Source organism: Struthio camelus, chromosome 4 (assembly GCF_040807025.1).
Source record: "Struthio camelus isolate bStrCam1 chromosome 4, bStrCam1.hap1, whole genome shotgun sequence".
Classification (NCBI taxonomy): domain Eukaryota; kingdom Metazoa; phylum Chordata; class Aves; order Struthioniformes; family Struthionidae; genus Struthio; species Struthio camelus.
The window spans coordinates 2,690,372-2,700,469 of NC_090945.1; the positions used below are offsets into that span (position 1 = coordinate 2,690,372).

A 10,098-nucleotide genomic window follows, 5' to 3' on the forward strand; every position below is an offset into this window, starting at 1 on the left:
AAAGGCACAGCATTATTATTAATTATAATTGCTACGCCCTTTGGCTCCCTGACTAATTGTTTCCAGAACTTCCTGTTCTCATCAGATTGTCAGCCAGGACTTCCAGAAAGGGCATTTTTAGAGCAGTGAATTGCAAGAGAGCTGACAGGCACCGCGAGGTGGTACTTCCCGCGCACATGGCCTGCCGAACAAAGGATCAAGCCAAAGGCCATGCTGTTGGAAAAGCAGCAGCACTTTCTGCAGCAGGATAAAATACTGTTGTCAGTAACCTATCAGGAGAGAAGTAAGGGAGATGTGCTGGATTGTGAAACTCTGACACCAGCTTTGGGTGTTATCTTGGTGTAATTTGTGGAAACGTACAGCTATAATAAAACATGCCAGGAAAGAGGTTTACATCCAAATGAATACAAGAACAAATGCAGAAGCCACGTGACAGAAGACTTGAAGATGACTAGGAGAGGAGGGATACTGTGCCTTCAGCCTGGACTGGCTTCCGCTGCATTGGCAGTGAAAGAGGAGATGAAAGAAATGAGGCAGTTCGAGTTTGCTCCCTTTTCCCAGTTCTCCCTGTTTGTATTGAGCGTTACATTGCTCCCACATGCTGTGGGAACTTCTCAGGTGGGTAGGTTAAGGAAGGTGAACTGGAACATGTGCTTGCTCCAGAGCAGCACTGTCAGAAATGGACAGTTTTTCATTTTTGATTAAATTCTCAGAGGGAGGAATTGCCGTTTACTGTCAGGAAAAAAGTGAGAGTTGATAAATTTGGGAGGATGGTACTACCACAAAAGTTAAAATTCTTTAATTCAGACTTACCAAAACCATGGAAACATTTGGAGTTTGGCTTTTTGGTTTTCAAGAAAAGCTAAGGTTTACAAAGAAAGGAGACTCTTTTTCATACCTTGTCATCACAAAAGCTTTGAAAAAAAAGTTTATTCATACCTGTGCATGGTGTTGTCATGCTCACCTGACCAAACATCAGACTCAAAGGCTAGCGGTAATTTTGCCCCACGTTGGCCTGGCAAGGGTTATTGTCTGTACAGTGCATTGAGGGACAGGTTTTTTTCTTGCTTTCCTCTATCACATGGGGTGCCATCCATCTGACTGTGAAGATGTGACCTACTGAACTCCCTGCTATTGCAGGCATCTCAGATACCAGCAGTGTTCTTAGTGTCTGTCTGGCTCTCTCCTGGTGGTTCCTGGTAGTTTCTAAGATTTTGGTTTTAAGTGGTTGATAGGATGCTGGAGAGCAGCTTAGCGCTGTAGAAGAAAGAGGAATAGCTATGGATGATCTAAGCCACTCCTGTCCAATCTGCAATTGCAATTATCCCTCTTCAGTGTTCCTGAAGGGTTTTTGCAGAAAACAGCAGTAAACGTTCCTGGTAAGTGGCAAATCTATCTGCAGAGAGGACAAAAACAATGTCAAGAGCAACTCGATGTTTCTTCTTTGTTCCCAGCTCCCTGCACTGAGGCTGAACTCCGCATGGATAGGGTATCCGCACAGTGCCCCTGTTCCTGAGGTGGGATTGCGGAAGATTATTCCCTTCAGAATCACATCTCCATCCCCGTGATGCTCAGGCAGCATTTGGAGGTCGTGAGGGAGACCAGATTTAAATGGCACTTGAGTCCTGTGTAGGATTCATTATCAGCCCTGTTATGAAAAATAACCTTCAGCTGTTGTGCACTGGACTTGGGAAGGGAAGAGTCAAGAGTCAGGATGGTCGTGAGGAGTCTGGTGAGGTAGGTGGAGTCTCCAAGTTTTCCAGACAAACCCAGGCTTTTTCCTTCAGAACACTCAAGCCTCCCATGCGCTCTGCAGGCATTTCACCTGTTTGGGTCCGAAACAGTTTTTTGTCCAAAGCAGATATATTTCGACAAATATTTCCTTCTTTCCTCTCTCCTCATTGCTCCTTGCATGTGAATCTGCAGGGTTTGCGTTAGCCTCTTGTTTGGCATTAGCCTTCCTCATCTCTTGTCCTTCTGATGCTCTTCAACTCCATAGCTCAGCTGCATGCTGCTTGGCCCAGCATCCCCTCTTGAAGGCCTGCAAGTGCATTCTCCGTGACTAGTGTTGCTTGGACTTGTAGAAAGCAAGGCTTCAGAAGTTTCCCAGGCTGATTTGGAAAGGTGACTGTGCCAGGAGGAAAGCAGAGTGATCAGGTCCTGCCCTTTCAATCTCGATTTGAAGAATGAGGCCAAAGCCCTGGAATGAGATACCGATTTGCAGCTGTCATGAGGGTGCTGTTGCAGAGTGCAGGAATAAATCATTGTGCTACAATGAGACACACTTTTCACTTGCTGTCTCAAGAAGAAGCTAAAATGCTTTTCCTCGCTGCTGCCTTGCTAGTTGAATAAACTCTGTACCTTTCCAGTACCTCACAGTGCTGGCCTCTGCTCTAGCCTTTGGGTTTTTCACCTTTATTATGTTGAGAAGCAGTAATTTCCTGGGTGTGCATGTTAAAAATGTGCAAGCAGCTGAAACTGAATTTCCTATCAACTAGGGGGAAAAAACAGAAAAGCAAATATCTACTTCCTTTGGTAGAGACTGAAGTGTGTTATTTTGAATTGTCATCCCTCACTAACTACATAGCTAGACCCGCCCTCCCGTGGATTGAGAGCAGTTTTTTGGTTCACAGTTTATTCAAGCAGGAAATCGCTTGTAATCTGACTCATTGGTTGTTGAAATCAGTTTTTCTATCAGCCACTCTGGTTACCTTAGAAGTGATTTGAACTTGAAAAGAGAATGGCCTTACACCTGCTTTATCATCACAATGATCTGTTTGACAAAACTGAGTGATTTGGACTTAAGAAAGTGCCACTGTTTGTAAGCAGGATGCCAAACACCTGGCAACTGGCAGGCCCTCCTGAGCTCCTGACATTTGCAGTTTGACACTGGAAGGACCCAGGTGAGGCGTGTACCCTTGGCTACCTGCAGAGGTGCACAACAGAGGCCATGTGTGATAAGGAAATATTAGCCTCAGTAAAGCTGACTCCAGTTATCTCGCTGCAACAGCTGCTGCAGGCTGTCCCGTAGTTATATTGCTATTGTCCTCTCTGAAGCACTTAATTGTTTTTGTGGACATTGCCCAGTAAGTTGTTCTTGTCTCCTCAAATCAGCCCGCTAGCTCCAGCTCACCTTTAGCAGCAGATGGAAGTACCTGGTCCTACTTTCCATCCGTGGTCGCTCTGCCAACCCTGCTGCCTCTTTCCAGTCCCCCCCTAGAGCACTGCTGCAGTTTCTAGGGTGCGTTTCATAAAGTGCCTGTAGAGTTTAAGAGCACAGCTCCCAGTGATAATTGATGAGGCTTATCAGTGCTGCAGGTGTGCAGTCACAGACTCCTCCACCTCCACCTCCATCTCGCTTCCCTACACCATGAGCCTTCTGAGGAGGCATTAGGCCAGCTGGACTGGCCACCACTGCAATTTGCCTTTCCGGATCAGCAGATGGTCTGAAAAATGCAGTGATCTATATGGCTCCATCACAACTAACAGTGTTTTACTGGGGGTAAAGGAAGAGAAAAAGACTAGCACAACAGAAAAGCAACATGCTTAAGGATACTTTTTTTGCAATAAAACAGTCCAGTCTGGCTGCAGAGCCAGACTTGCTCTCTCTTCTTCATAGGTTCTTGCTTTGTTTCTGAGCTTCATGACCGAGGAAGGTTTTTAGCTGCTTCTGGGGTCTATGTTTAAAATTTCTAACAACTAAAAAACCAAAAACTTTTGCTCATGCTCCTCTGGGTTCCCCAGATCCCAGCAACCTTTATCCTGGGGTGGTCTAAGTAATGAAGGTAAGCAAATAAAACTGAGAGCAATTGCTCTCAACCTGTGTTTCCCTTTGAAACTTGCGGCTTCTCTTCGAGCTTATGGGTGGGCCACATATGCCTAAAAGCTCCTCTCTTTTTTTTTCCAGCTATCTCAGGCAATCGAATAAAAGATACTACCTCTCCCTATAAAACTTGCCTCATAAAATTTAATGGCTATCTTCCACTGTTCTCATATCACCTGTGGCTTTTCTCGTGGATTGACCAGTGATGGCAATCACCAAGCCCCAGTGCCACAGAGTAAACCATTATCTCTACTCCCGTGAGCTCTTGCCTCTGTTTTTGTACTTTACAATTGCTTTTCCAATTCTGACTTTGTTTTTCTGCAGCCATACCACGTGATGGATCTGCAGCACTTTACAGGACCTGCTCTGAGTGAACTCAGGATCGGGTAAATCTTCTTTATAATGAAAGTCTTGGTTACTGACAGAGCAGAAATGTTCACAGAAAGTATCTTCTTGGTTTGAAACATGATTTTTGTAAAAGAGATTTTCGTGACAGCCTGTTTTCTCAAACCAGCGAGATGCTTTTGCATTCGTGCTTTTTAATCCTCATCCTCTTCACCTTCAAATATCAGCATACTGTTTCAGGAATTGTCTTCCTCACCCAGCAGTGGTCACATCATTCTTTTATCTTCTGACACTCCCTAAAACACTCTCCTGGCCACTGGCATTCAATTACTAAATGAACGGCTGTTTGATTTGAGGTGTCGCTAGGATGCTGATGGTGTGACACCGCATCCACCTAGGAGTGGAGAAGGGCTTTAAAAAGCTGTAAGGTGGATGACAAGTGTTAGAGATTCTGAGAGAAGGTCACTTTTGGGAATCATTTCTAAAGCTAAGCCTCCTCCTTGCTTGTATTCAGCGTGTTCAAACACCAGTCTTGCCACTAAAAGCAAAAGGTACCTGTTTCCTACAGCGCAAGGATTTCTGGAGCGGTTACTGTCTCCAGAGAGAAACCATCTACATTGACAAGTGAATGTTTTGTTTTATTCTGCCACAAGTTTCATAATCAGTGCTGAAACTCATTTAACTGCTACAGAGTAAATAGATACAGAGCAGAACAATATGATCACATTGAGAAGGTATTTGAGGCTTTTATATTCCATCAGTGTTTGGTCTCCTTTGATTATGACCTGTCAATTTTCCTCGAGTGATTAAACTACTAGCTCTTTTTTTTTTTTTAATAGATCTTTTTATACTCCTGAAATTAAAAGAGAGCTCTCTGAACTGTAAAACAAATCTCTCATCTGCATGAGCCCCGGCAGGGAAGGGTTTTGCTGCCAATTTGCATGCTCTGCTTGGTTAGAACCTTGCTTCTCTCCTGCTTCTCACAGGGCGGGAGGTGAGCGTTTCGTTCAAATGATGAGAAAAAAGTTAAAACAATCGGTTTGTTCCAACCACAGAGAAACTGCTCCATCTCTTCCAGCAGAAGGCTCCCCACTTGGGACTTGAAAAATAGCATGCCTGCTTCATGCGACAGTGGTAACCCTGCATTTGGCACCATAGGGAGGCACATATGGCAGCAAAAACAAAGGAACGGGTAGCTGAGAATCCCTTTCTGAAGTCACTGTTTGTGGGCATTTTGAGGAGGAAAGCAAGGCGTAGAGTTGGAATTCCTCAATGGATGTCTCTTCAGAAGTGCTTTTGAAAGTCAGTGGAAATAACGCGTTGCTTATAATAGAGAAAAGAGGTAGAGCAGCTCTGCAGTCCAGTCTGAAGCCAGTATCTCCTACTAATACAGAAATAGAAGGAAAGAGAGAGGGAAGGGAAGGGAGGAGAATAAAGATAAAGATGTGTATTTTTAATGTCCCTGACTCAGATCTAAGTTTTTTTTTTTTTTTTTTCCTGGAGTGTTTTGATAGATGTCGTCTCTCAAGAGCGTGCTTCAATTGCTGAGCAGGTCTGTAAAAGGGGATTGGAAATGCTGAAGCAGTGCCTAAAGCTCCTAAGCAGGGATGAGCTGTGCATTTGCTATTGGCTAAATCAAGGGACTTCCTGCTTGGCATGTGGGGTCTTTGGATTACTCTTCTGAGATGCCAAAACGGCTTAACTCAAGATCAAAGTCAGAGTCTTTTAAGACACAGCACTGCTGTGTCTCAACAGGAGCAGGTACTTTTCTTTAGGAAGTGTTTCACTCTTAATCACGTAAAAGTCATTTTCTAAATCTTGTTATTAATTTAGCCAGCCACAGTTAACATGAAAAATCTGAAAGGGGTCTTGGAAAGAGCAAATTTGTCAATATTAAGTCTATAAGGGCAGGATAGAGTCTCCACGGGTGGAAGTCCTCCACCTCTCCAGTGCCCTGTCCCAGGGCAGCACCAACTCCCAGGAAAAAGGTTTTCCCAGGACACAGTTTTGCCTCAAAGTTTATGGAAGTTGGAATGGTTTGAATCCCATTCCCCGCCCCTCATCACCAATTACATTATTACCCAGTGTTTTATGTTTGCATGGGTGGGCTTCCACGTAGAAAAAGGGCTATTTATTATCAAAGGCAGGGTCTTGATATGCTGATGATTCTTAAAGAGGTAATTTAATTTTCTCTGCCTCTTTGACTTTGTGATCTCTCTTGCAATACTATTTTCATGCAGAGATTTGTTTCTAATTAAAGACACTGTACCTGTTTTTGTCTATTTCATATAACTTTTGCCTGGGGAAATGCGAGCTGAAGAAAGCTTTGTCCTTTATTAAAAGGAACACCGAAAAAGAGAAAAAAAATCTCATAAAATTGCTGTCTTAATTACCAGCACAATAGGCATTTGAATAGTCATCTTAGACAGATTATAAAGCATAATTATTTCCTCACAGATCATGTTTCCTCCCAGTGTAGTAACGCATGGCAGGCTGTTTGGCATTTCGTTAGCTTTCAGGGTAGCGTTTTGAGAGGAAAGCTCAAAGTCTTCATCAACTTTTTTTCCCCCCTTTTTCTTTTAAAACAGTTTGCATGCACTGAGGGCTTCAGGAGGAGCGGCGTAACATTTGGGTCGCGTTTCGGGGAGCACAGATGAGGAAGAAGTCCACTGTCGTATTTAGGAACTGGAGCTGGCATGGGAATGGCTGTGCAAACTCACACACGTTTCTGTAACACAGATCGTAGCGCAGAAAGCACGTTTTTTCTAGGAAAGAGAAGGTGGGTCCACGGTTCTGAGAGCATGCATTACCCATTAATGTTCCCCAGCAGCAGGAAAGAAGTGGGGAGGGAAGAGAAGCTGTTGAAGGAGAGCCAAAGCCCCCTGTGGACACGTCAGGGAGCGGCATCACATTGTCCATTCTCTTGATCTTACACTTAACCGTTTGCGAGATGCTGAGGAACATGTTTTACTGAGCAGTCCTTACACAGCAGCAGCAGTTAGTGGAAAGGAAGCTCTGCTGTGGAAATCAGAAGGGCTCTGCATGGATGGGCTGGAGGTGCAGAAAAGGGTGGATGTCAGTTTGCCTCTTCCGTGGTGGTGTGGTCCCTGGAAAGCTGGAAGTGTTTCCAAAGGCCAGGCATTGAGCTAGGCAGATACTTTGAAACATGTGCCACTGCTTTATTCAAAATGTTACTGGGAAGAGCACTGCAAAGGTGTCCATGCGATTTAGAGCCCGTGTCCCGCTGAAAACTGACAAGACTCATAGTCCTGAATCTTTTAGAAAAAGAAAACTCTGTCTGGTTTTATTGAGGTACAAGTAAGCAATCCCTGCTCAAGGGATCAGCAGATCAGCATGAATTCTATGTTCTTGCATCGGCTGCCTGTAGAGAGCTCAGGAGGGACTGTTAAATGTTCCCCGAAACATCAGACAGTCTGCAGGATCCTTCTGCATGCTTTACTGACCAAAGTTGGGAACTGGATACCATACAAGTAGATCATTGCATTCCTAGCTCCCAGACTAGCCCAGACTAGCTCTGCGAGGACCCTGCCTGACTGGGGTGATATAAAGGATTGTGAGTCCCAGGAACTGAATGCCTTGATGCTTTGCTGCTGCCTTTTAGCAACATTGAAGCAAGCCAGGTTAAACGTCAGGAATTTATTTAGAAAATACAGAGGACACTATAAGCAGCCTCATTCCCTCCACTTTTCCTTTCCTCCTTCCTTCATTGTCTCCTCCTTTTTCACCAAGAAGAGTATGATGAAACTGGAGAAGGGCATAGAAGAGCAACAGATTGGTTTGGGATGGCTTGTGTATGACAAGTGACGGTGCGAGACACAGCTGTTCAGCCTGACAAGGGGACAACGGAGAGGGGGAAATGAACGAGGTCTAAAAGCACACGTGGCCTCCAGAGGGACTGACTGATTGTTGTCTCTTCCAGGATGGGAGTGAGAGGACACTGCACGAAGCTAGCAGGAGCAAGGCTTAAAATTGCCAGAAGGAGGTGGTTCCGGGGGATCAGGTGGTTAAGCGGTGTGGTGGCACCCCTAGAATTCAATGGGTATACCTGATGTCTCTTGGCCTGACACGCGGCAAGTGGCACCTGTCCATCAAAGAACATTCAAGAACATGCCAGAATCATCCTGGACCTGCCAGAGCCACCAGGTAGTAGTATGACCACACCCTCATTTCGATCACAGCTATAAGTAACCCGCCGTGGGCTTCCGAACCTCGAGATCGCCTCATCGGATGCAGCCGGTCTGATGAAGTCACGGACGCTGCCCGAGGAATTCCCGCTGGGATTTAAATCTCCGCATGGTTGTGTGAGTGTTTGGTGCACCTACTGGGCGGTTATTGTCCAGGCTACAGAAGCAAAGCTTCTTTGTTAAAGGGGACTGTGAGCGTCCAAACCACGGGAGGGATAGCTTCCTCACTCCGTACTGCTTTTTCCTTTTGAGAGTAGCTACTTTATCCTTCTTTTGTCAGTTATTTTGTTTCTCTTCCTTTCTTTGTGCCCTAGCATATAAATATATGTAAACAGTTGATATATGTAAATAGTATGATAAATGTGCTTGCTAATTAATTACTTTATTTATTAGCAAATCCATTCATTAATACTAGGAATGCCTATACTGACATCCGAATCTGTTACCCATTACGGTTCAATAAACTGTTTAATGATGCCTTTAAACTGGTTCGGTGCTCAGTCCTTCCGTGACAAACTGTGGACTCTCTGAATGCTAAAATTCATCGTGGGCTCAAGCAGTTGGAAATTCGGTAAATTCTTGCACAAGAAATCCATTGATAATTACTTAATAATACATGGAAGCCCACCTCTGGCTCAGGCATCCCCTGAGCTGCGAACGGTTGGAGCCTGGGAGAGTGCTGGGAGGAAACATTTATACTTGCTGTGTTACTGTGTTCTTTAGGCATCTGCTTAAAGCCACTGTACAAGACAGGTTACTGGGCTGTGCATCCCATTGATCTAACTTGGTACAGGCAATCTTACATTCTGCGCATCAAAAGGGCATGATATGCAGCAGGTACTTTTCCACAGGAAAGAGTTTGCATCATCATACTGTTTGAGAGCTTTTTGCCCACTTTGATTGAGCCCTTGGAAAGATCCCTGTAAGTCGAGGAGATTTGGAAATATTTTTGGCTTTCCGTACTCTTTGCGGAAGTATCACGTGATCAGTGTGGTGTTTAGTCTGGTAACTTTGCTGCAGATTCTTCAGAAATGAAATAGGCAAGTGTCAGGAAATCTTTGGCCATAATGAGTCCCTGGAGAGTGCTTTTTTATGTATGTCCTACCTTTTCTTCTCTGTCGAGTTCCTTTTCTATTGATTTTCAGAGATATTTATGTGATGAACTTTAAGGTCAGACTATCTGTTTGTCCTTCTCTCTCAATCCTCTGTTTTTTTTCAGGCATCCTTTTTTTTCTATTTCTAGCTTAATTGCCACTCTTCTTTTGCTTTTGGATAGATTTTTTGTGTTTTTTTAAGTATGTTTTCCCCCTAGTTTCTATGGTAAGAATGTCTCTGGATTCTTTCACTGTCGCCGAAAAGCAGCTGTCTATTCTGTTTCCTTCCCTTTCAAAATTTCTTTTCTGAGGACTCCGATTTTATATTGTCTTCAGGAGTGACCACCTGACAGGCTGCTTTCGATCCAAATTTAGAGCTGGTTGATCGTTGATCCCTTGAAAGAGCACAGCTTAAAAGTCTTGTGTTGCCTTTGTAGCTAAACTGAATGGATTTATGTTAATTTGGATTGATTCAAAGCTGTTTGTGATACCAGCCGTGTTTTGACCATCGGCCAGTATTTAGCACCTTTCGGGTTTCCGTAGTCTGGTGCCAGTGCCTTGATCAGTCTTTCTGCCTTGCATGCAAATGGAGGCTTTATATATCTCGCTGAAGCCTGCAATGTTGCTGTGC

The 10,098-nt window shown here is 44.3% G+C and overlaps 1 long non-coding RNA gene across 2 annotated transcripts; it reads left to right on the plus strand.

Annotated features, from left to right (window-relative positions):
• The first annotated feature begins 200 nt into the window (after positions 1-200).
• Positions 201-8,849, plus strand: LOC104149861 (uncharacterized). Of its 2 annotated transcripts, XR_695405.2 has the most exons (5): positions 201-1,737; positions 4,148-4,209; positions 5,672-5,929; positions 6,757-6,947; positions 8,109-8,849. It is a non-coding gene; the product is annotated as an uncharacterized lncRNA (long non-coding RNA). The 2 variants fall into 2 exon arrangements; XR_695404.2 differs by having other exon boundaries at positions 5,672-6,947.
• Positions 8,850-10,098: the final 1,249 nt, after the last annotated feature.